This window comes from Notolabrus celidotus, chromosome 6, assembly GCF_009762535.1.
Source record: "Notolabrus celidotus isolate fNotCel1 chromosome 6, fNotCel1.pri, whole genome shotgun sequence".
NCBI lineage: Eukaryota > Metazoa > Chordata > Actinopteri > Labriformes > Labridae > Notolabrus > Notolabrus celidotus.
In genome coordinates this window covers 32519878-32547439 of record NC_048277.1, presented here as the reverse complement: position 1 = coordinate 32547439, position 27562 = coordinate 32519878, and the positions used below count along the sequence as shown (strand labels likewise).

At 41.1% G+C, this 27562-nt stretch overlaps 1 protein-coding gene across 7 annotated transcripts in view; it reads left to right on the top strand.

The window, feature by feature from the left end:
* Positions 1–27562, top strand: part of LOC117813681 (alpha-1,3-mannosyl-glycoprotein 4-beta-N-acetylglucosaminyltransferase C-like) — a 166604-nt gene that overhangs the window by 11743 nt on the left and 127299 nt on the right. For 6 of the 7 annotated variants that reach the window (XR_004631430.1, XR_004631431.1, XM_034684668.1 and 3 more), the window contains one exon: positions 24039–24126. The gene's annotated coding sequence lies outside the window, so the exon portion shown is untranslated. Of the gene's footprint in view, positions 1–24038; positions 24127–26358; positions 26532–27562 lie in introns of those variants that run through there. The other variant, XR_004631432.1, reaches the window with a different exon arrangement.

Here is a 27562-nt window from a genome sequence, read left to right as displayed (position 1 = left end):
TTACAGTCCTACAGAATGAACTTAATATGAAAAATATAAATAAATAATATTTAATTAGAAGTAACACACAGCAACTGCGATGAGTGCTAAAAATGCTAATACACATAAAGAAATAATATAGTTAATGAAATTGGTTATTTTTACTTTATGTAGATGTATATAAATTATAATAGCATGCATACATTTGGGTTTGATGTAGTGATGATAGCTGCATGATAAAAATGAGGTTAATCCTGACAATAAGAATAAATAATTAGAGATGCACTTGTCCTCCTCATTAGTGATTAAGCTGCCCAGACTGAGGTCTTGGCCAGTTCCTTGTACCCCTCGGATACCTGCAGGATTAAAATATAACTGTGCTGAAAACAGTCATTTCTGATACATCACACTCTCTGCTCTGCACAGATTGTACCTGTGATCTGTTGCTTGTTATGCAGGTTAATAAATCATGATATACCTGCTCTGGTGTTAATGTCAAGAGGTTGTTAAGCAGAGATTGTTCCTGACACCATGTGACTGAGTGAACCGCTCATCAGCGAGGAAAGAAACCGCTCTTGTATCTCGAAACTGTTCTTGACTTTACTTTCCGAACGCTGAATTAAAGTTGTAACAGTATAACTCATCACCTAAGGCATGCATTGTCCTTAAAGTCGCCAAAGAATTGCATCATTTGCTGGAGTCATTCGTGCACTGCGGTGCGAATGACAGCTCTATGGCTCATCTGAAAGGCCTGTAGCACAAACAGCAGCTCATTACAAGTGCAGCAGCCCGAGCTTCCTCTGGCAGGAGGCTGCCGGCTCATTAGGGGTCACCGAGGGGCGAGTCTCTCACTACGAGCCCCGGCTTGTTACCAGAGCGCTCTGTGAAGATGCTGTTAATTGGAATGAATTCATTTTTACTGACAGATTGAGAAGAGGCACACGAGTCAGTAAAAACTATGTCTGGACTGTTGGCTGCTGTTTAGTTGTTTATCTGTTTGTTAGAAAATGTGAGGGCCTTGAATTAGACTGATTCTCCTCTCTCTGGTTTGATGAGGAAACACATTCTTGTTTACCGTTCATTAGGAGAAGAACTCTTAACATTAAGCAAAAATGTGATAAAATTCCAACGCACAAATAGGCAGCAGTGATTTTGATGATGTGTTGTGTGTAAAAGTCAATTCAAGATGATTTCTCAGAAAGCAGATAAGTGCTACAAAATCAGATTTAAAGTCTGAATCATCAGTCTCATGTTTTTACCTGAAAGATGTTTATCTCAGCGTCCCATAATTGCCCCAAAACATTTTCAAGCGCCTGTTTTTCTGTCTTTAAAGTCACATTAATGTGTTTTAAACTACATCACTTAAACCACAGAATTATTTTTAATCAGCCAGGGAGCAAAAAGTCAGCAGAAGCTTGCTCACAACTTCTAAAAACCTGGCGAGGCACATAGCACAAACACTTTTTGTTCAATGAGAAGCGGCGATATGTGTAGTGTGTTTTTGGGTTTTGATGTTTGTTTTTCCGGGAACAACCATTGAGATCTTAGCAAATGTTTTACTGTAGATAAACGCCTTGTGAGCGATAAAGACTCGGTGGAGTCTTTGAAAAAGCAAGCTGAACACATAAACATTTGCTGGCAGCAGTCCACCTCGCCGTGTTTTTGAAATCCTGGATACTGAACAAAAAGCTGTGTCATGTGAAACTGCTTTTTTCAGTGTTTTTAGCAGTTTTATAATCTGAACTTTTTTTTTTTTTTTAGAAAAGAAAAGAACTACAGATAGTTTTGCAAAAGCTTTGTTTACAAGGATTTCTACTAATCAGTGCAGTAGCTTGATCAGAATTAAAAGGCTTCATGGAAACACCTCACTCAGAAGATCCGATGAAGCTCTTTCAGAAAGAAATGTCACTCCGGTCAAGAGGGGTGACTCATCCCGTTTGTTACCTGGGTCTATATCCATCCAACTCTTGATCTGATCATCACTTCCTGATACAATACTTACTGTGCACGTCTGCTCCATCGGACGTGACAAGTATCTGCTTCTATTATTACTGAATGGATCATAACATCAAGGTAGCTAACTTGTATTGTACTGGAGATTTCAAAAGAAGTGAGGACTGATGAATGTCTCAACATCCAAAGTCATGGATGAGAGAGAGTGGAGAATGATATCTTGGATGCACAGGGAGGGGAGGTGTGGAGGAGCAATTTGAAGACAAAACATTTAATTAAAAAAAAAAAAATTGTTCATAACACATTACATGCAATGATGCAGTGACAGCAGTATTTGTTACAACAGGAAGAAGCAGAAGGAACGGCTTCCTCTGCTGCCATTTGGCAAATTGCACCAGGGGAACAACTCTGCACATGTCAAAATAGTTGTATTCTGATTACACACTTGATACATGAACATGCACGACTTAATCAGATCACTATATTTCAGGTCCATAACTAATGACATTTTGAGACCTTATTTGAAAAGTTAGCACCCTGTGCTGTTACTGCTGCATTACATTGTGTTCAGTGACATGGCATCCCAAAGAAGGACCCCTAACATGAAACCGTGATAGCAGTAGAAATATTATTGTTACCAGATTGAGTAATTATGTGTTTTGCTGTCCTTGCAAGCCTTGCAGGCCTCTAGGGTGGTAGAGGTCTCTTAGAAGTCTCTTAGAGATATATGATAAAGACCTGATCCCTTCCCACTGGAGACACAGCCAGCCCGGTTTATTGGAACACAAGCAGGAGGTCCCATTAGTGGACATTCAGCCCCAGCTCTCTGCAGCAGTGGGCATCTTTTTCTTGTCTCAGAGCCAGCACCAAAATAGAGTAAAAATACATATGTATTTTTATTTGTACATACTGTATGTTTCCTCACTTGTCTTCCAAACAAACATAAGTTTTATTAATTAACACTATAGGTTGCATGGAACATATGGTTTCCAGTTATTTAAAGAAGCGAGTCAATCTGCTAAATCAGACCAGGTGTGCACAGATAAAGGAGCGGCCGAAAGATAAACCACTGAGACTCTACTCGATGTGTCATTGTCCACACCCTCATATCTCAGGTGTATTTCCCTCCCAGTGGTCACGCTGTAAGGACTCCTGCTGTGTAGCCATTGTACATACATGTAGTACCGAGCAGATCCCAGCTGTGAGTGTTCATACAAAACACAAGCCGAGCTGCTGCTGCTGCTGCTGCAGGATGGACCCGTGTACTTAAACTCTCAAATCGAGTAATTCATACTTTTGTACTCATTCATATTGTACAAGTCATTAAAATAAAGTCATTTCATCTAAAAGAGAAGAGGCTCTCATTGACTCTGTGTGCTCAGGCAGAACATAAACCTAAAGCACTTTAATCCCTCTAACTTTGTGAATGGATTTAAACGCAGGCGTTCTGTTGACTCGTCACTGTTAAAGCAGACACTTTAATGTCAAGAATATTAAGACATACAACCTAAGAAGACATTTATGTTTCTAATTCCTACCTCGGCCTTTATGCCTTTACTCTCCCTCCGTCTATTGAAGAGTTTCTCAGATTTACTTTAGCAGGTTTTTACAGCATGATCTGAATCACACTTTAAATAGCTTTAACAAAATCTCCCTCTGAGCAGATTCTTCCTATTCTCATAGAGAATAAAAACACTAATTAAGACTCAGGTTTTTTTTAAAGACTGACATTTCTCACAGTGTAAGATGCGCTGAACTTTAAGCCGATGATTGCAACAGCTTCCACTCAGGTAGTCCGGGCAGTCACTCACTTGATTTCTCCGTGAAAGGTTAGACAAATGCCACAAATAATTGTCAGCCTGCCTCTTGACCGTACCCTTCCTCCCCGGTGTCTTACCATGTTGATTATCCGAGGTGGTGCGGGTCACGAATGTCGGGGGCAGCAGGAATCTGTCGGGCAGAAAATGATGCTGCGATACTGAACACGCGAGGCGGGAGAGTCTGAAAATGAAGGATGCGTCAGTCAGATAGTGGATCTGACCTCTGGCCTCTGTTGAGCCCATGTGAGGAGAAATCTTAATGCCAGTGCTGGCTCAATGACTTCCTGTCCGGGTCAGAGAAGTTAAGACTGGACTGTGGTGTCAGCATGTGTCGCACCGCTGCCAAGTAATCAGTGGAAGTATTTTCAATGTTGCAGGCATGACTTTATATTCAAAGACTTGAACATTCATTGTGCTTATATGAAGTGCTGAGCTGAGTCAGTGAGTGTTGTGATGCTCAGTATCATGGCTATAAGAAGGGAGATGGGGAGGTCTCAGGTTCAGGGTGTAAAGTTCAGTTATATCCTACAGGATGTTTGCTTCCACCACAAGTAAAAAGATTAAGTTGTCATCTGGCATCAGGCATGTTTGAATCATGTTTACCTTGAGTGCAGGCATCTGTTTTTGGAAGCCTGTGCTGCCACTTCTCTGGCTTGAACTTTTTCCAGAACTCAAGTGTCGTGTTAAATTTGACTATTCAAATTTGAGAAAAACCCAGAATTAGCTCCCATTTTTCAAGGGGCATCTCTCTACATTCAGTTTTAAGCCTTGCATGGTACACGGATCAATGCTGGAGTGTGGGGCGCAGTATGAGGAGGCAAATTAAGGACCATTCTGAGGGCCAATGACTGACAGGCTCAAAAAATATCCAGACATAGGTGGTAGTTAGGTTGTTGGGCTCAATGTGATCCCTGGTAGTGCCTTTTTGGCAGGAGCAAAAGCAACTTTAAAAAACTAAGTCTAAAAATGTACTTTTGCCGTACATTGTTCATGACGTTTTTAAAGGGAGCCTGAATATCCATGGAGGTCCCTGTTCTTTGACTCAGCTTGTATAAAGGTTAGGATTGAGTATTAAATATTTTGGATGCTGTCTAAAATGCTTATGCAAACACATTTTGATGGTTTGCAAATCATTTGAAACCCCAAATCTATTGAAAACAGTGTTGAAACTTAAAAAACGTATTGTTTTATTACAGGCTCATTTCAGATTTGATGCCAGCATCATGTTTTAAAAAGGTAGGACAGGCGTATGTGTAGGTTCTTACCAAGCGGCATCTACAGTCTCAAAATGTGAAGCCCATGCAGAAGTGTTATAAACTGCAATTCATAGAGAATCTGCTTGAGGCTGGCTGCAGAAACACTGGAAACCACATACACACCAATTCAAAGAAGACGATCTTTGCAGCAGAAATAAACATGTTTACAGTCTGGTACAAAAAATGGCTTGGGTCTACATAGCTCATTTCTCTATTGGCACACACTGTACGGGGGGGATTTTTTTCTAACATGATGGTTCAGAAGATATTAAGATTACGAGTTTTGCCCAAATAAGGACATGACTGACTTGATTGGCATGCGGGATCACATAGCTGTTGGCTAGGAGGCTCAAACCCCGTCCCTTTACCTCACACTAAGTTTGGTTGAGTTCAGCATTACCAATATGGCTCTCGCCTATTATTGGCTTCAAAACAGCGCTCAGGAACAGATGGGTGACGTCACAGATACTACGTCCATTATTTATACAGTCTATGGTTCTTACATTCTACTATTTCAAGGCGGGACATTTACAGCCCTGTTGCGACTGGTCTGCAGTGTGTAAGGCAGGCAGTGAAGCAGAGTCGTTCCCCCTCTGATCCATCCTCGGAGGATGTCCACCTAACAGCCTTTTTGTTTTAGAAAGCTCAGATGATGGTACTTTAGCACAAATAAGGCAATATATAGGAGTCATGTAGCCTCATAAAGGTGTCCACTGAGCATAAAACGAGATAAGGGGAAGGAGTGTGCAAAAAGTCTGCATCCAGAACAGCCTATAAGCTCATCATTTATATTCAGTCTGTAGGAAAATATTCTTCCATTTGAAAAAGCCTCAGCCATTTACAATTTTAGTCACATTACTGTAAGCACAAACTATAGTCAACCTCTAATAGCCGCCAGCAGCTTGTTCAACCCCCACAGATAGATCCATTTTGTGCTAAAGGACGGCAACTACCTTACTTTGACTGTAAATGGATGCTTTTTTTGTTTGTTATGTAAGAAACTGTGAAACTTTCTAAATATCATGTAGGTGGTTTGTAACAGCGAGGTGAATGTAAAATAAGGAGTTATGAAATTTCTCGTGTCAGAGTTCTGATAATATGGACTCTGTTTAAATAAGTCTGTACTTTGCTGTCAGCATCCATCATTTCAAACATGTATAGCATATTTAAATCACTTAATTTAAATGTTAAGTATGGTGAAATCATTGTTGCAGACGTTTGGGAGGTAGTTCATTAAAGGTGACATATCACGCTTTTTTCATCAATATATATTGGTCTAAGAGGTCCCCAAAACATGTCTTTAAAGTTTATGCTCAAAAAAACACTTTGAAATCAGATTTTGGCATGCCTGAAAAACCCTCTTCTTTAGTCCTCCTCAGAACAGTCTGTTTTCTCTCTGACCACGCCCCCTCAGGAAGTGGATGTGTCTCGGCTCTCCAGCACATTGATCTAATGTTTACATGTTGGCTGAATATACACGGCTGCTCAGAGATCACGTTACTTCAACCCTCTGAATCTGATCCAGAATCTGATCCTGACGGAGAGGCGCCTGTAGCAGGACCTTTCTGGAGGATTGATCACAGATTTAGTGTTTCTTGTTGTTTTATTTATCAGTATGTTGACGTGTGTCTTGGTACACAGCTACGAACATGTAGCTATGTGGCTATGCTAACTAGCGCTAGCACGTATCCATGATAAATAAAAATCATCCACTAGATCTTCAAATCTGCAGATGTGGGGAGTAAAACCGACCTTTGCCAGAAAGGCAGCGGGACCTTTCTGAAGGATTGGTCACAGATTTAGTGTTTCTTGTTGTTTTATTTGACAGTATGTCGACGTGTGTCTTGGTACACAGCTACAGCTACAGCTATGAACATGTAGCTATGTGGCTATGCTAATTAGCGCTAGCACTTATCCATGACAAATAAAAATCATCCACTAGATCTTCAAATCTGCAGACGTGGGGAGTAAAACCGACCTTTGTGTTTATTAAGACAGCCTACAACTAGCATGCCTCCCTCCTAAGCTCCTTGTTAGCACACATTTGTGCAGGTAATGAAAAACGGAGGGGGGATTCAGTATTATTTTATACAGTCTATGGGCTGAACAAGCTCCGAGCTCTGACTCCGTGACAGACCGGATATTGTTGTTACGTAACAAAAACACGGAAGTCTGAAATGGCTCATTTTAGACACATTTACAGAAAGGTGGAGAAATCAAAACAGGGGCAGAATGGATTTTTTTCATTCTCGGGGGGTTTGTAGACATGCAAGGGACACATATTTCAGGTAGAAAACCATTAAAAAGTCCATTTTGCATGATATGTCACCTTTAAAAAATTGGACAGCTTCAGCTTCTAAGGAAGAGAGACAGAGTGTTTTTATTATAGCTACATCAATAAGAATAGCTGATCTTCTAGATGGTATGGTTTGCTTTTACAAGACTTATATAGACACATCAGATCTAAATGTAGACTTTTTTTATAACCAGCTAAAAAAAAAACCTTACTGTGGATTCAAAGAAAAACCCACAAGTCTTGACGAGTCTCATGTGCATCGTTCATCCAAGGGTTGGATCTTAAGAAGAAAAAGATAGACCCTGGAGCTTGAACCATCAACTTCCAGGACATTTTAGCTTCAGCTTAATACATAAAGTTTTAAGAAGGGTTCAAATATTAGTTCTATTTTACAACACCTTAAGGTGGTCTTTAAAAAGTAGTGCTGGTTTGACGCTATTCTATATTAATGTACTGCGCTGTGAGAGGGGGGCCGTTTTGGTCATTAAAATAAAGAAAGCCCAGCCCAGCATGACAACAGATAAAAACTGTAGCTGTTGGGGGTGTTTCAATCCACATCACTTCCTCTCCTGATTCATCTCTGCTTTAACAATTCCCTTTTACCCTCAGTGTTTGATTCAGCTCCTCATTTTGACTGCCTTTGAGGGGGGGTTCAAAACCACATTCAAAACATTCTTTTAGAGAAATGCCTTTGTACCAGAAACTCAAAGAGATGAGCTCCGACTGTTATCTAGTACTTCATGTATGTGTTGTAGAGATTTAGTTTCTGGCATCTTGTTAATTTATGTGATAGCTGGACAAAAGCCAAATACAACTCAACATGCAGCCAGGGAAGTCAAAATGTGTGTCATTATCACGTTGGTATGCTGTTATGTCAGTTTATTATGTCAAGTAATAATTCTTTATGAGTGCTACTGACAGTGAAACTTTATTTCAGTCTCTGTATCCAAACACATGTAAGACAAAGCGAGCACACGGACACATTTAAACTTACACATGCAATTTTTTTTAATGAAAATGCTTCCACTTAGGGGATAAATTCCTGGAGAATCATTATCTCTAAGGTTTTCAATTAAGTATCCAAATAAAGGGAAAACCATGCACGGCAGAAAGTAGGGCGCAAACACACTTAATAATGTCCTTCTGAGACAAAAAAAATCAGATTTGTGTTTTGCTTCCACCAAAACTTGCACAGATCGTAACTCTTGCATCAGCCTGCAGCTAACAGGCAAGCAAAGGTGAAGCACATTCTGGAAACAAAACCCTGTCCAAACTCAACAATACATGGATACGAGTGTCTGGACAGTATTGAACTGTGGAATAAAAAAGTACATTTTGTTTGACGGTCAAGATTTCTTCCACTAAAAATATTCCCTCTGCTGCTTTTCACATTTTTTTTTAACTCAAAATCAGGTTTCTTCCTGGTGATCTCAGGATAATAACAGTCTATTAGTTTACTAGTAACAACTCTGTAAGGTTTAAAGTGAAGCTTACTGTAATAAATGCAGTCACACCGATTCCATAATGTGCTGTAATCATAGACTGTACAGTATAATAGACGTGACATCATCAATCTGTTCCTGAAGCGCTGTTTTGAAGCCAATTGTCAGCGGGTGCCATATTGGAAATGCTGAACACAACCAAACTTGGTCTGGGCTAGTGTGAGGTAAAGAGGCGAGCCTTTAGCCTTTTCGCTAACAGCTGCAGGGTGCCTGCCTGTCAATCAAGTCAGCCATGTCCTTATTTGGGCAAAACTCATAAGTTTAATATCTTTGAAAATACAGTTATAAAAAAAATGTGTGTCAGTGGACAAATGAGCTACTCATACCTAAACCTTTTTTTGAACCAGGCTGTAAATATGTTTATTTTTGCTGCAAAGATCGTCTTTTTTGAATGGGTGTGGATGTGGTTTCTGGTGTTTCTGCAGCCAGCCCCAAGTGGACGCTTGATGAACTGCAGGTTTTAGCACTTCCACATGGGCTTCATATTTTAAGACTGGAAGTTGCCGCTATGCTGTGATTGATTTAATGGCAAACAAAAGGAGGAAAACAAAAAAAATCCATAATGTAATACTGTATCTGAAATATTCTATATACTTCACACATTACATAAGATACAGGCAACACAGATGAGCTCATGTGTAATTACATACTGTATCTTAATGTACAAGATATCAGAAGAGCCAAATTTTATACACATTTCACATTCATAGAGAAATCTAGTTACAACACTTGGCTACAAAGGAGTTCAAATAAGAACATCCATCTCATCCAAACTGCTGTCCTTAACGAGTGAAAGTTTCCTATTTAGTAACATTAAGTCTCCTTGTGTTTTGAAGTGGAATGATCTTACACTCACTGAAGTGCACTCTGCCTGGTTCATCTTTCTTCTCTGTGGCCTTTCTCCCTCAGCGTTTCTCCCTCTGCTGCTCATTTAGCATAATGTGATGGTTAGAAGAAGAGGTCTGGGCTCATTCACATTTATAACTGTACAGCTGAATCCACATCCTCAAAGAAATGGTACTATCCTTAAGGTTTAAGGCTGCAAAATGAACATTGGCGCAAAAAATATCAGGGCTACCCAAAGTAAAGATTTTCAAAGTGTGCGATAAAGCTTAAAGGCGACTGGTTGCTTCTATTATTATGATACTAATTCAATAATCCACACACATACTTGAGGCATTAAAAAAATATGGTAGCCGCAGTACATTGGGCACACTTAAACCACTAGGCCAACTGGTGCCCCATTCACCTTACCTTGGTATTTACACATTGAACTCTGGAGTGGTGTAATATTGGTTTCCTGGCGTGTGATCTTTCAATGCACTACAGGGTTGTGAAAGCAAGAGAGGCTCGGTGCATAAAGGCACAGCGAGAGCTCCCTACACAAGGAAAGGAGCTGAGCAGAAATTGCTACCTCAATGGATGTACCAGGTAGCTTAGCAGCGAGCAATAATGAGCTTGGCAACCATCCCCTAGTTCGCCATGTGGCGTTTGACTGAGAGAGATTTGAAGAGCTTGTCAGTTTGTATAGTTGGGATTCTGGTTGCTGGTGAAAATAATGTGTAAGTGTGTGGTGTGCTGTTTTGGTCATATATTTGCTCTCATACTGTACAAACAAATCTGTGAAATCTGTCAGTGTTTGTCGTCATGTGTGGGATCTTTCACCTCTTCAAAATCGATTAAAATATTCAAAATCTATTGGGGCGTACCAGGTAGGAATAGACCGATTATCGATCAGGCCGATTATCGGCGCTGATATTCTGCATTTTTCGGCATCTGCCTTTTTAAAAAAAAAATCAGACGGCCGATAAGAGATCAATTTAAAACTGGGTTATTTTGGCTCATTTCTAGAAAACTTTAGGAAGCTATTAATCTGTTTAAGGTTTCATTTCACTTTATAAGACATGCTGCTGAGCCTGGGAGCTCCCTGCACTTTTTCTTAGATTTTTAAAACAAAGATGTCTACTGTCTAAGATTAAAAAAAACCTTTAACATGTTGCAAATCTGAAAAGCTGTTTAATAGATATGTGCTTAAAGCTGGGGTTGGTAATCAGATTTAGATACACTTTTTGTCATACTGGTTAAAATGATCTTTATGTCCTGATGGCAATCAATACATGATGTGTTCCTAAAAAAGAGTGAAAAAACCTGCTATCTACAGCCGGAGTAAACCTGGGAAAACACCAACCAATCACCGTTTTTTGGCTCCCCAAATTTTAAACCAATCAAATCCCGTCCAGCCGTTCTTCCCTCCTCCTGCGCGTACATTTCCCCGGCGTTCACTCCTCCGAGTCCCCGTCTCCTGCCTCTACTTCCCCTGACTCTATTTACTGCCCCTCTCGCTCGTCCTCGGGCCTGTCCCCTCTGACCTGATGAGGAGCTTTGCTCAGGACTGTAGTCCGGATCAGAGTCTAAAAAGCTCTCACCAACAAGCAGAATAATTAATGACGTTCAGTAAGTCCTACAGAAAATATATATTTATTGTAGCGTCCGTCCGGACGCTGTAGTGATGACGAGACGATTCGTGAACACGTTGAGTTTTAATAACCGGTCACTGTCGGCCGTGATCACGCCAACCAACAGAGCAACAATCCATGTTTGAATGAATGAAGAACTTCTCCTCTTGTCTCTCCTCTCTCCCACTCGCACTCTCTACACCTCTCCTGATGCCTTCACTGACCGTCAACACTGTAGGAATTAAGAACATCTACACTGAACACGTTTAACAAACAGTGGAGTTGTTACAGTTTTATATGTATTATAACTTTTCTCCTGATATCGTGTCACTGGTACAACTGGATAATGCTAGCATGATAGTTGTGAGTACTAACAGCAGCCATGTTTGTTTGTGTTTTTAACTTTCACTATGATAATGTTTTGGTGAGGACCGGTTTTGAATCAGTCATGATCATATGGTCGAGAATCAGCGGCGCTCGTGTATGTGAGCGGGGGGGGGGCGTCGTTTTGGAGGAGCTCCGAGGGAGGAGGGGAGGGGTTAGACGGAGTCATGAGGAAAAGCTACATTCAAATTCATGCTGGTTTTCCGAGACTACCAACCCTAGCTTTAAAGGCATTAAAAATAAGTTAAGTGTTGGAGTTTGTATCATTCAAAATTTTGACGACAATATTTTCCCTTCTACTGCAAATGAATATCGGCTCCAAATATCTGTTATCAGCCTCCTTGACAACTAATTATCAGTATCGGTATCAGCCCTGAAAAAAACATATCGGTCCATCTCTAGTGCCAGGCTTAAGACTCCTCTCAGCTTTGAATGCTTTTATTTGCCGTAAGGGGAAAACACCTTGGAGTATGATTTTGGCTCAGTGGTTGATCATGCCCGTCCCAAAACGGGCCTATAGGACATCTTTATTAAGACACAAAGACCAGGAACCAAAAATGTAGACTAGGGATGTAAATTCTCTTTGGAAATGTTAACAATCAATGATTATCAATTAATCATAAAAAAATATATATGTTAACGTTTCCATGTCAAAAACAATGCCAAATGCATTTTTTCCCTGAATCATATTTTACTTCACGACTCAATGTCTGTAACTGATGTTATTAAATAGTTACCGATAGTATTGAGGTGTTCAAAGTGTTAAACACGGAGAATATCAACATGTGGAGCAGGCTCATTATCTCCACGGACACACAGTCATAAAAGTGAAGGCTCAGACTTCAACGAGAGAACTGAACAGAAACATATTTTAGACTCACAGTGTCCAGTTTTCTGTCTACTTGTTCTTATTGAGAAAAATAAGCATGTAAATGCGGTCAGGTGTCAGCAGGGAGCACAACTGGCTCATAATGTCCGGCGGTGGAGAAAAAAAGCGCTCGTGGAGACCTGTCACTCAGCTGCAGCCCCCAGCTGAGCATCTTCACTGTGCTCAACACCTTCAGTCAGCTGATTCACATTGAAACATGCTTTAAATGTAAAACACCTCCTTGATAGCTGAACAAAGTATAAGACCACATGATGTTTGTGCCAGGTGATATAAAATCAAAACAAAAAAATGTGCTTGAGTAAGTTCTTAACAAAGAATTAATTGCTAGTCGACTCCCTAGTGTAGACGCATATTAATATTACAGAAATGAACCATCTTATTTGACTGGAGTGGAGTTAAAAGGGAGAGCTTCCTTGTTGGAAATGAATCTGCGGTTTTAAATGTGTGGTGTAGAGAGACTGAGTGCAGCTATTGATGCTTGGGGAAAAAGTTGTTGGTGGTTTTGGCGAAGGGTTTTGGACCGCAGATGATCATTAATCATTAATCAGGAAAAATTGTGGAACATGCTGCTTTTTCTCAAGAGTGGTCTTGCTGCCTTCTCTGCAACAGTGAAAGATGAATATATTTAGAATTTAGGCTGCACATATACAAGTCAGACAAACGAGTCTATTTTCAGAAATTACATTTTGGATCTTAGACATCTTGTACAAGCATTTTGCTCTGTTTTCAGACACTTTGAAGATATAAGGATACATCATCTGCTTACTTAAAGAGTAGTATCTTTTATCATACCTGTTAAAATTCTATATTTGGGAAGCGGACTTAGCTGTCATATACAGCAGATTAGAGCTGTTAGAGCCTCCTTGTTGTCTTTAATTAGGATTGGAGAGATGATAATGGGAGCTAATGGATTGCTAGACAGCAGCACCAGAGTGCCAAAGAATCAAAGGAAGACAGTGAATTCCCTTATGAAATATGCATCAATGACAGTGAAATAAAGACCAAAGGCAAGCTGTGTTTGTTTGGAGAGTGGGGTGGAGGGCTGGTTGAAATAGGTTGCATAACCATGCCATATTGCCATTCCTTTCTTTTTTACATGCACACCAGCTGTTGATGAAGGCACGGAGCAGCTTTGATCAGCTTGAGGAGGTGTGCCGAGGTTGACGTTACAGATGTGGACCTGAAGGCGACTCAGGCTTCCTGCTTGCTCCATTTGAATATTTATTTTTCCATCACAGAGATTGAAACCATGAAGTCTTTGTTCAGGGGATGAAAAGGCCATGATTTTAAAATGATATTGGACTTTTATTGTGGAAGAAGAAAGAAAGGGTCCCATGGGGACATTGAGCAAGAGGCAGAGTACGCACATGGTCTAGGGATTGGGATTGGTGGAAATATGAGATGATGGTATATTTTTAACAGAACGGGTTTTGCTCTTATTGATGTTTTATTTTACTGAGCCGACCTTGAACACATCGTAATTTTAACCATTTTCACCCTCTTCAGTTAGCTAACTAGATCTTTAACCAGCCAATTTTAGCATTGATTTTAACATTGAATCACTATATTCAACCAACATGCTACTCAGTTTTGGTGTGCTCTCCTCGGCTACTTCGAGCAGACAAAAAGGATACTGTGGACAAACCATAATTTACCCGTCATGCATGAAATCCACTTGTTTCACTGAAAATCTGGTTTTCTTCACCTCTTCTGCACAGCATGGCGCTCTGTACTGCAGAGGTAGCTAGCCTGCCTATTGCTGATGGTAGCTCAGCCAGTTTATGCTCTACTGGTGTTTAGGTTAGCATTTCTTGTTTGTAGTTTAGGTCTAATTTTAATTTTTTTGGGAGGGGGGGGGTTCAATTGTCTGCAGACTTCTCCTCCTTTCCAAAACAAACTTACCTGGTAATTTAAATCCACTTAGAACTCTTAATCAAGAGGCGCAGTTGGCCTAGCGGTTTTGGCGGGCACCCCATGTGGAGAGGCTGTGGTCCTCGTCGCAGCAGTGGTGGGTTCGGCTGCTGGTCGTTACAGTTTGCTGCATGTCTTCCTCCGCTCTCCGCTCACCGCATTTCCTGTCGCTCATTGGCTGACCTATCCATTAAAGGCAAAAATGCACAAAAATATAACTAACTCTCTTAAGCAGACTCAATAATTCTGGATTTGTCGATTATATTCACATTTTTCTCTCTTAGCTTTAAATGTCAAACTTGGTGGTTAAAGAACGTCGTCTTTGATTCACTCTCTGAGCCAGGAAGCAAAATGTATGGCGATCTTATCAAACCCATATAGGGTCAGTAATCTACAGCTGCAGTATTTTAATCTCACATTGGCATCAGACTGGTTTGCAGGATCAGCAGAGAAGCAAATTCAGGAATCAGATTGGCATCTAAAAGGAAAGAGATGGTTTTAGAGAGTCTCCATTGTGGTCTTTCCAATTTTTTTATTAATCATCCGTTCCCATGATTTTTGCAGCAACCCCACCAGTATGTGCAGGTGGTGGATGCAGAACAGCAGAGCTGCATACAAAGGAGTACATCAATCCCTAACAGGCCGCAGGAAACAATGAAACCTTCATGAATAGTTGCCTCCAATTGTTCCCCTTGATGGAGTCACGAGGATTAGCAATAAACGTCTGAATATGAGGCTGCCTGCGCTGATATTTACTCCTCCACAGCCCAACAGGTTACATTTCTCACTGAGCCGTTAAATTCTGCTCGCTGAAAACTCAGATTGACAAAAGAGCAAAAACTCCAAAAGTCAGCATTTGCACAAGGCGCCTGGGGAGAGGAATTCAAATAACTCAGTTGATGCACCTGCGACTGAAGCTGCTCATTGTCGTCGCTAATTTATCACCAAATTTCAGGCAACACAGGTGCTCCGATAATACATACAGGTCTGCAGATAACTGCAAGGAGGGGGTGATTCACTGCAGCTCAGGAAACTTCTGAATGTAGTTCAAGTGAGGAACTATTTCCACAAGTTTAACTGCATTTATTATAAATACTTTTATACATGGCTAGGGTAGCGCTGTTGCCTCACAGCAAGAAGGTTCCTGGTTCGAGTCCCCGGTCTGGCAGGAGCCTTTCTGTGTGGAGTTTGCATGCTCTCCCTGTGCATGTGTGGGTTCTCTCCAGGTACTCCTGCTTCCTCCCACAGTCCAAAAACAAGCTCACCAGGTTAATTGTTTGCTCTAAATTGCCCGTATGTGTGAGTGAATGGTTGTCTGTCTTCCATGTTTTATTATTATTATTATTATAACCTTTATTTACCAGGAAATGCTCATTGAGATTAAAAATCTCTTTTCCAAGAGAGTCCTGGCCAAGATAGGCAGCAGCATTGTTACAGAGTTACAATTTTACAATTGACATAAATACAAATAGCAGACGCATACAACATCTACACAACAGGTACCTCCAGAAAAACAGCATGTCACATTTAAACAAAACATCTACAGACAGATGCTTCAGCCTCCAAGTTGTTTAAGGACTGCTTAAAAGCATTCAAAGATATCATGTTTGCCCTGTGATAGGTTGGCGGCCTGTCCAGGGTGTACCCTGCCTTCTGCCTGAAGTCAGCTGGGATTGGCTCTAGCCCCCCGTGACCCCCAACGGGATAAGCAGTCAAGATAACAGATGGATGGATGGATGGACTTTTATACATTAACACAGAGGGGTGACAAGTATCAGGAAGAAGAACCTAAAATGATTTGGAGAAGAGCTCGATTACTTCATAAACTAACCTAAAGACAGAACATAATAGGGAGAGGGTTACTTTTTCAATATTTCCTACGTCCCATCACTCCAGTGTATTAAAAGTCTATCCTCTAGAAAGGTAGCAGCAGTGTGCGCTTTCCAAAAATTCTTCCACTGACCAGGCAGACGTATCTGACAAGGTAGGAGTGATGACAGACTGCTCCTTCTCTACCACATGTTTAATCTGGACCTTTCACTCCACTTCTACTTGTCTCACTTATTATAAATGCTCCTGCCAAGGCTGTGTTGAAGCTAACTCATTGCACAGTGGGATGGTTTTGGAGAAAGCAACACTGGAATTGGCTTGAGTACAAAATGTTTTTACCGTCTGTGACTCAAAAAGTGCACGCTGCATCTGAGAGCTGGAAGGTAGTTTTAAGGATGTAATAACTCAGAACTTACTGTGCTCATTCTCACGCCAGCACACAAGCATTACCGTTATTACAGTATTTTCTTAGTGAAACATTACCTTGATGCAAGAACATTTGGCTGGATCTCAGCTCTACTTAACCAGCCTGCGAGTCTCTTTTTAAAAATACGACCACCTTGCTCGTGCCAGGCCAAGAACTTCACGCCAGATTAGACACCTGTTGAAGGTGCTGCATTTCCATAGTCTCTGACAGAGATCGCTTAATGTCAGAGATGACTTATTATCCTGTTATATTAGCCAGATTCACTCACCTATACAAAGTATCAGGATGTCTACAAGAAGACCTAATCCTGCTCCTGCTTGCCTCTTCCCATCCGCCGTCACCCCCTTAAATCGAGCTCATGAATTATTGAAGCCTGTCCTGCTGCCCCGGCCCTAAACCATAATTAGTTTTACCCCCAACACTTCTCATCATGATACACTTTGTGAGCTACAGGAAGGTCGGGGTCGAGGGGGGTGTGAATACATTGTTCCTTTAGGGTGAGAGAACTGTAAAATAGGGGGAGAGCAGGGTGAAAAGAACCAATGAGAAAGTATGCGAGGCACCTTGGCAAGAAGAGTTGTGCTTCGGAGGATATGGAAAGGAACAGGGAGGAGGGGTGATCTCTTGAGAGAGTCGGCGAACACAGCAAGCAAGAGGTGAGGGGGGAAGAGAGAGAGAGGGATACGAGAAAGAAAACATCCATGCGCAGGAGTGTGAAGACAAAAAAAAAAAAAGACACATCGCCAGGCTACTGACTGCCTTAACAATGAGTGTTTATCCCACTTTTCTGAGAGCCAATTATCTGCTCCCGCATGAGTCATGGAGATCATTTAGTCTGTTGGGGAGCGCAGAGTGTCAGCAGAGCTCTCTCTCGATGTACCCGCGGTGTACGGACTGAATGAAAAGATGCTCCCACATGCTTTAGTCAGGTGAGTTTACAGATTTTGGTTTCACGACTTTATTATGTGGATTGATTATCTCGCCCCTGCATGCTGCGATTATGTCCAGGCTGATGTCTTTGTGGAGGAATAAGTGACTCCTCTCTGACTGCATCGTTAACACCGTTCCTCCCCTTCCTTTCGAAGTAAAACCTCCTCCTTGTCGGCTTGAGCCTCCCTTTTCAATTTCTCTTTCTACTGCTTGTTATTTTGCCACCAACATGTCAAGGAAAAATAACTTACTTTGGAGGTTGGGTGCTTTTTTATGCTGCAGAAGTTCACCTGCTGAGTCACAGCTGGCATGTCTAATGACTGGACTTCTCACCAATTAATGTGTCTCATGATTACCCAGAATTTAGCCCTTTCAGCATGGCTGGAGGCAGAAATATTAAACTACTCCAACTCAGTGCTCCCTCCTCACTTTCACTGGCGTGTTGCAAACAGTGAGAACTTAATCCCACTTTTTAGGAAAACAGTCCCCGAGATCACAGCGGAGGTACCAAACAGGTAAAACTCTCAGCTGTCCCGTTTGAGCGCTTTAGAGATTGCGATGCTCTGCCCGGCTTGGCTCAGTTTCGCACTATTGTCTGCTCACGGTGATTAACTGCCTGCGCTTGTGGTATCGGATGATTTCTGCTTTGTGTTGAGAGCTGGGCTGCAGCCGGCGGATGGGTCGGTTGGAAAGAGGGGGGAGGGAAGTGGCGTGGGGGCTGCCAAGATTGGAGGGTCAGCTGATCGGCTCTGAGGTGCAGGAGATTTATGACCCCCCAGAACAAAGCTGTGTCTGCTGAGGGACCATAAACCATAAATCAGGGAGAAGTGGGTCAGATTGGGTCAGTGCTCATCTGCCGGCTGCAGATCTGCTCTCTCTTTTCCTGAAGGTGCCATTTTTTCCTCTTTTTTTTCACCTGGCTGTGTGACACTTTAAGTGACTTTTCCGGTCTTTTCCCCGAGACGAGCAGACCTGTTGTTGAACAAATTTCTCTATCTCTGCTGTGAAAACTGTGCGATACTCAGCCGTCACTCACATCTGCTAATGAATTCCTGTTTTTTCCGATTTGAAAATGCCATTAGCCTCTGTAAGTGAATCACCCCTAATCCTTTTATTATCTGCAGCTCTGTTAACACTGTTGGCCTTTAGTCTCTGCTCGTCTTAATCATCCTAATTATACCATGTTTGTCTTTTTAAGGGGCTGATGAGAACAAAACGGCGTGTTCTCAATCTGGCAGGGACTTGTTACTGATTGTACACGAGGCATTACTCCGTCTGATTCAAGTCTTTCTGATTCTGATCGCTGCTTTGACTAGTTTTGTGATTTGTCTTCCTTAGGGCAGCCGAAGCCGATGTGAAAAATTGATTTTCTGCAGAAGGATTAGCAGAGGGGTTGTAGCTATAGGCATGCATTACATTACAATGATTCATCCTGCATGTGCACTCCAAAGTCAGCTAAGCAAATCCTTTATTAGCTGTTGTATAAGGCTGATATTTGACTAAAACATGCACAGGCCAACCGCAGACTGCAGTCTTTACTGTCAAAGCAGTGGGCGACCGGTGTGGGAATAGGGAATGAATAACTTGAAGCTGTTTTCCAAGTTCAGACAGCTTGAGAAGAGAGATAAATAATCTTTGCTGGGAAGGATGGATCTTAATTTATTTGTGTCTGAATTGTTGCACAAAGAGGCATTGCATACTGCTGCTGGAAATCAAACAAATGCAAATGCTGCCAGTGGAATGGAAATGACTGCGAAACATCAGAAGTCTCTCAGTATGAGCGCCGTAACAGCGGGGATTTGTACTTGTGTTTACGACAACACTGATAATATTTTCTCCCATTGTGGTGCGAACAGGAATTAAGCATGACTGTGAAGCATGCTGCGTTAATGTTTCTCCCTTTATTATGCAAATATCTGTCAGGTTTACAGTGCGTTCAAGTTCAAAAAGGACTAGGAACGCAGTGTGTCTGCTTTGAATTGGATTATGATACATAGAGGTGACAAAAGTGTGTATTCTTTACTCAAGTAGGAGTACAGTGTAGAGACGTCAGGTGAAAGTAAGAGTGGACTGGATCAACTTCTTAACGGCACTGAAAGAGACAGCCTCTGAAAAGTACTCAAAAGTAAAGAAGCTGCCCACTGATCAGCATTTTCAGAAGCTCTTTCTTTGAATTTAAAAGTCTCCTGCAAGCTTTGTTAGTTTTGCAATCACTCAAACTTCCAATGAAGTAAACCTTACCGAAAATAATAAACTGTTTCCAGGCCTGTGTCCACTTTTAGCATTTTTAAAAATCCTTGCAATGTCTCTTTTCTGTACAAAATATAATGCAGTCCAGTGACTTTGCATTTAGCATCCAAAGAGCAGAAACACCCTCAGCATCAGCTGTTGTGTTGTTGCTACACTCACAGCACTCTCAGTTCACTATAACAGACCAATCATACTCAAAAAGAGACAGGAATTCTGATATCAACTCTGTCAACAACAATGGAAGATGTCTGTATGGGGGAAAAGCTAAGCACTCATTTTTTTAGACGTACAATTCCCAGGTCTGGGGCTGTGCTAATGTTACGTCACGATTTCTAGTGATTGTTTTTGATACTTTCTTGACTAAATTAACATGGAGAATTTTTATTTTAAATTTTGCCTTTATTGGTAGGACAGCTGAAGAGAGACAAGAAACGTGGGGAGTAGAGAATGGGGGAAGACGTACAGCAAATGGATGTGGCAGGGAGTCCAACCGGTGACCTCTGGGACGAGGACTATAGCCTTGCTTAGACCAGTGCTGCCCAACATGAAGCTTTATAAAAAGATTTTCCTGCCACTACTTAGAGAAGGAGTTCTGAAAGTTGTGTGCACTGCTAGTGCAAAACAGCGTTAAAGGACACAGGCCCTAACTTCACTCCAGTGTGTGAATCACTTGTACTGGGGGGATGTTTTTACTGCTCTTAATCTGCTCAGTCATTGTCGGCCATATTGGCTAGCTTACCTTATCCATGTAGATATCAATCAATCTTTATTTATATAGCGCCAAATCACAACAAACATTATCTCAAGACTCTTTACAAACAGAGAAGGTCTAGACCGTACTCTATGTTCTATTATTAACAAAGATCCAACATCAAGACAGGATCAGATCCAGTCCCATCTTACAGACAGGACTCAGTCTGATCTCATCTTAATCCACCATGAGCAGAGCACTTTGCAGCATTTAGCAAGTTACAGTGGCAAGGACAAACTTCCTTTAACAGGCAGAAACCTCCAGCAGGACCAGACTCAAGTTAGACACATATCTGCTGAGACAGTGTTGGGGTTGGAAAGAGGGGTAGAGGAGATTAAGAGAGAGAGATGACAGTGGTGAGACAGATAGTAGTAGTTGCAGCTGGAGTCTGGCATGTCTACAAAAGCAGGCCATCTAGAGGAACCTACTAGACAAGAGAGCTCAGGGGCTCCAGAAAGATCTATGGTTAGTAACTTTAATGGGACAGGGAGAGTTAAAGTAAGTGATGGGGAGGGGGGGGGTGAGATAGGATCCCAGTGTGTCAGTTCCCCTAGCAGTCCAAGCCTATAGAAGCATAACTAAGAGCTGGTCCAAAAAAGTAGAGAAGGTGTCTGCCTCCCAGACCCTGACTGGCAGATGATTCCAAAGGGGAGGTGCCTGATAACTGAAGGCTCTACCTCCCATATTATAAGCTATGTGTTCACCCTATGGGTCTTGGACATCACATTTACCAGACAGCCACTCTTTGCAGCTGAGTTTCTTTCTTATGTGTTTTATATCTTGTCCAGCAGGTTGTCTGTTGTCTACATTATTCACTCAATCCAAGGATTTGTTTGTGTTGTTGACAAACAGTTGATTTAAAATGGTTTAAAGTATTGTAGCTCAAGTAACTGACCTGCTTTGAGCTGAAACTAAAATCTCCTTACAAACTTTCGGTTAGTTGATTTTGGTACCCCTCGTGGACAAAGCGGTCTGTCTTGTATCTTTGCTCATCTTGTCCTATACATGTGTAAGTAGTGTTCACTGACACAATTGGGCTGCTATCCTTTGAAACACTGAAATCTCTTTCACTGTGAATATCTTTTGTAGATATTCAAACAAAGCCACTTCTAGGATGACAATCACTAAAATTGTCCATATAGAAACAATCATTGCTCTTTTGTATGGTCTAATTTGCTTTTGAAGCCCTGAAGTTTTAGCTGGTTATAAAACCGAAACAGACAAAATCAGCTCAAACATGAAGTTCTTCAGAGGAGCTTTAAGTGCAGATAACTGAAAACTATCCTTAAGCACAGTATCAACATATTTATTCATCTTTTCTTCCCAGCTCTGGTTTCAGACTCTCACTGTGAGAAGAAAAAGTTTCCTTGAATTAATGTTAACGAAGTGTTTCCCTAAACACCTTCACAGATATTTGCTTTTTGTTGTGAAGAGTGAAAAACAACAACAGCCTGAAAAGGCAAAAGTGACCTTTTCAGAGCTAAATGTTAATTTATACACTGTGAAAATGTCTCCTATTGGAGCTGAAACGATGCCAGAGTGTTTAGTTTGCTGTTCGGGACTTTTCTCACATTTAGCTTACATGTTGTTCACAATAACCAAGAGTCATTATGCTGAAGTTTTGTCACTATGATGGCTTTTTACTGCCTGCGTTGCTGTAATGGGTTACAGAAACAGCATAATCAAGTCTCCTGGGTCAGCTATTAGGCCCGTGTTTGCTTTATTACTGCAGTCCGGTCTTATTGTTGCATTAGTTTGGACGTGACTCAGGACTCTGCTGAACAACTCTTGTTTTTGGCCCATTAAAAAGATTCCCAAAGCAGTTTAGTGGCATTATTATATGATAATGTACGGCACAAAGCTGCAATGTTTTTATGTCCTTCTCAACAATGAAGAGGAAAAGAGGAAAAACAGAACGGTATTGCACATGCACTTGGGAATGTATCATCCTTAATGTTCTCTCAGCAGCACATTTGGCTCTGGATCCAGCATTTTAAAGCTTTAATTTTGGCTCAGAAAGGCAGAAAAATGGACTTCCTTAACTGTTTTACATGTTTTTATCGAGTGAGAACTTAAGGTTGTCAGACTAGAATAGTCTTCTACAGCTAATAAAGCAGGTTTTAGGTTTAAGGGGTTGTTAAATGCTCGGTAATAAGACTGAGGATGGCGTTTTTTTAAAGCAAGGAATATCATCTAATTACTTAAGTTAACATTTCACACATTTAACATGAAATAAAGAAGGAGTTTTCTTTTAAACTGAATAAGTAATGCCCTGTTTTTGTGTGATATATGATATGTTACACTGGAGCACAATGGTCATCAGCACAGCTTGGACAGTACGTAATTAAAACCCCTGCTTGTCAGATTCCTTTGAATTACAGCAGATTTCCAGACTCCTGCAGAACGCTCCTCCGTACCTTCAGCAGTTAGTCTCCAGAGAGCCCGCTGCGCTTTGAAGTGAAATGTTGCATTGTGCTTTGAATCCAACATCAGGCGTGCATCTGTTCCATGAGTTTTTACTCATTGACATCATCGAGCATGATAATTTTTCCCCAGACAGCCCTGAACGAGCCGTAATGTCGCACGCAGCGGATTGATGGCCTTATGCTGAGCAGGATATAAATCAATGCGTCGTAAAGAATGGGATCCAAAAATTCGGGCATAAAACAAAACTGCAGGATGTCTCTTTTTCTTAGAGGAGTTTTAGGTATTTTGGGACACATTATGAAGGGACATTAACATGCATTCCTGATGAGGAGCAGATGAACTTTTATCACAATTAGAGCTCAGCAGAAGGAGACAGAGTGACAGGTCAGGTAGCTTCAAACACTGGACTGTAATGTCTGAGAAAGAGAAGCCACTGAAGCCTCAATTCAGAGCAGTGTGGAACAAAGTTATGCTCAGACATGGCATCAGATTTTATTGTCAAGTGTGACTTTGGACATTCAAACATCAAGTGCTTCATGCTTTTTGGTTGTTCAGTATAAAAATGGAAAGAAAGAGTCAGACTTTTCAACACTGCAATGATACTTAAAGGTTTGTTTCCCCATGATATGCATTAATCAGAATACAGTTGCATGCAAACTTAGAAAAATCCCATCTAATATTCAATCCTTCACCAAATGTTGTTCCTCTGGTTGAATCCAAAACTTAGATGGTTTGTTTCTTTGCACTTTGGTTGCAATTTGTGTGATTTTTATCAAAAACAGTAAAATAATTACATCACAACATGACCCCATGACGCCAAAGGTTGCATTTCCAGCTTATTTTTCATCTCAATGTGCATACTTCTTCCAGATATTTCATCACAGTAAAGACCTTCTTTTTTGAAAAAATGAAGCCCTTTTCTATTCAAGCTCCTTTTGTTATGTTTCGTGACTCTGTGTCCTCTTTGTGTTTTGCAGCAGACAGACTGCAGTGAGCCCGGACACATGATGCTCTAGCTCCTACACATCTTAATGGAATGCAGCCAGATGAATTATTAATGTCAAGGTAAGAATAAGAGAATGCAACACAAACACGCACACTCACTCACACATACACACACACACACGCACGTACCTTGGCAGCACTCTCTTGTCATTGGTTTACACACACTCTTCGCTCCGGGTAGCAACACTGCTGGGTTCTTAATTGTTTAACGAAATGCTTTAACATCATGGGGTAAAACCCTTTTTGCTCTTCAATGCAAGAAGTTAAATTGAAAAGTGAAAAGTTAGAAACAACTTTTCCATCTGTGCCTTCTGTATGAAGCTTGGCATGAAGATATTGTTCTTAAAGTGATGACGTTCTCTGTTCTGCCACCTTCGAAGCTTAAGTATATACATCACTTGTTACGCCCAGCTCGTTTAAGAGCTCACCAAGGAAGGGAGGTCCCCACAGTGACAGCTTTTAAATTAGTAAATCATTTTATTGAAAGGAATTAACAACGGAAAACTAATGGTGAAGTCAGCTATCAGTAGTGTGGTGAGGGTGTTGGGTGCTGTGCGACTGTGTGCTAACTAACGCTATGTGTGAAAGGTAACCAAAAGCTAAACTCAACATAATCACAAAAGGAAAACAATAGAGGGTGCCTGGCAGGCACCAGCCCTCAGGAGGGAGAGAGAGAGAGCCATCTTTGATTCCTCCAGCCTTTAAGGGCACCAAGCAGGTGTAGCCAATCCCTAAACGAGCTGGGAGGGGCAGGCACTCCAGGAGGACCTGAAAGGGGAAAGCAGAGGCAGGAAAACACACAGACCCAGGCCTATGGCCGTCACACACTTTTAATATCAGTGTAATGTTGGCTCCAACTGAAACCACTTCACTCATAATTACACAAAAGTAAAGTCCATCAAGTCTGACTTTCTTTGGTACTTTCTTATAATTTAGTAATAATGGTAATAATACCCATTATGGTGGCTTCAAGGTGTGTTCCAAAGCTGTGGCATATCGTTGCTATGCGTTACCAAGCATTTAAACGCTGAAAATTGTAACTATGTGATAAGCTTTACATTGAAAGTCTTTCTAACTTGGCTGATTTGCTAACTTTAAAGTCCCATAGATTGATACAATACGATATGGCACAATGGGATGTGATGGAGGTGATATGATCTGAGGCAATGAGACAATAAGATCAGAAGCTAGCTGATATGACTTCATATGATATGATACAATTCGTCAAATCGATAAGATACAATACTACATGATACGATGAGATTTAATGGGATGCTATGCACACGATACAAATATCTTAAAGCTCTGATAGGTCATTTTACATATGACAACAGTGATGCACTCATTTACCTACCTTTATTTATAAAACAAATAAAAAGCAATTAAAAAGACACCAATAAACAACCCAAATGTAAACACAGAAGCTCATTCTAATGATAACCAAAAACATTAATGATGGCACATTACTGATTTTGCACATAAGATAAGATACTCCTTTATTCATCCTGCAACGGGGAAATTCATGGAGTTACAGCAGCAAACAAGAATGTGTACAGTGCAAGAATTCCAACAATAATATATATATAGAAAAAAATGTTCATCAGAGACGACAGATTGGCCATAATCCTCCTGTCAGCCACCACCTCCACAGGGTCCAGGACTGAGCTGGCCTTCTTCACCAGTGTGTTCAGTCTTGCTCTCCTGTATCCTGTCCACCCGCAGCAGGTGAAATCCTTACAGTGTGGCGTTCGTGTCCGATGTTAGCTCTGTTAGCATGATGCTACTCTGCCAGTATTCCCTCTGGTGCTGGGTTAGCTTGTCCACATAGTCCACATAAACCTCAACAGACATACGGGAAAAGGTAAAAACAGAGAAACTATTGCAGAGCCTCTACCGCTTAAAGAAACCTTATTTTAAAATTTGAGTGAGGCGTTAAACTCTACAGCTGAGAGTTCTGAACGAGTGTGTCTTTGCAGTATTTCCTGTTAGGGCTAAGTCACTTCCTGGAACCTTCTCTAGAATCTACACTAGACACCATAGACTGTATAAATAATGGATGTAGTATCTGTGACGTCACCCATCTGTTTCTGAAGTGCTGTTTTGAAGCCAATCGTCGGCGGCAGCCATATTGGAAATGCTGAACTCAACAAAGCTGCTGTTGAGTGAGTGTGAGGTAAAGAGGCGGGCTTTGATCCTCCTAGCCAACAGCTACAGTGTTCCCACCTGTTAATCAAGTCATCTGTGCCTCTCATTATGGAAAACTTGTAATCTTAAAAATTCACCCCCGTACAGTGTGTGCCGATCAAGACATGAGCTATTCAGACTGCACTCATTTTCTGTACCAGGCGGCCGGAAGTTGCCGCTTGCTTGACACTAAGTGACAACAAGACTCAAGGATGTTTGACATCAGCAGCTAACCTCCTCCCTTCAAACCTCTTCTGCTAAGCTAGCTGGTAGGCTGCTTTTTCTTGTAACATGATTTTGCTGTAATATTCTCGTCTTACTCTTCAACAAGGAACCGAATAAGTGAATTAACAAACATTAAACTGCATCTCTGCACGCTCTCAGCTTCTTCTCACTATGTGTCAGCCTGTAGATTATGAGTTCATTAACCTTTGAGCCTGCTGCCTTCATAAATACAGTAATGCATCTTTATCACTGATGTCAAGTGACAGGGACCTTTTGGTTACTTCTCAGAGTTGTGATTTATCAGCCTCACACTCCCCCACGCAAACATTGTTCTCACGCAGGGTGTTACATAAGAGTGTGTCCAAGGATTCCTCAAATACTCCTGATGACAAAAAAAGATAACTTGACATCAGTTTAATCTTATAGCATGATTTATTTAACAACATTGTTTTAAATTCCTCTGGATTTGGTAGAGTCCACGCTAAAGGAGATTGCATTTTACTTTTAAATGTTGCACGCCCATATCAGATATCTTTTAAAATAGGGCTTTAAACTGGCACATGCTGGAGAGTATTGCATTTCAGTACATGAGCACTAAAGATTTCAAAGAAAGCATTGAAATTCATTTTTCATCCAAGAGAAAATATGTGAAAATAGTATTAAAGCCGAGCTCATTGTGGCGGGAATGTGTCAGTAAAATAAGTCAGTTTGAACATTGTTTTTGAGGTTTTCCCCCGTCTTTGATAGGACAGAACCCAGCAGGGGATTTACAGAACAAGAAAATGTGTGATCAACATTTAAACTGCAAAAAAAAAAACTGGAGGGAAAAGTTCTCATCCAAAAAAAGCTCTAATCATCCCCGAACACTTGCCGCTCTGAGGAAGTTGCAACTTCTCTCTTCTGGTCGGTAAAGTTTGAATGTCATCCCTTGAAGTTTGCAGCTAATGTAAGTCAAGGTCTTCATTTAATGTTTTGCAGAATTATTTTAATTAAGTGGTGTAATATTATTGGCCATGAGGCTTTGCAGTGCACTAGCATCCAACAGTAATGAGCAGAGGACTTAGGATTTAGATGTTTTTTTTTTAAC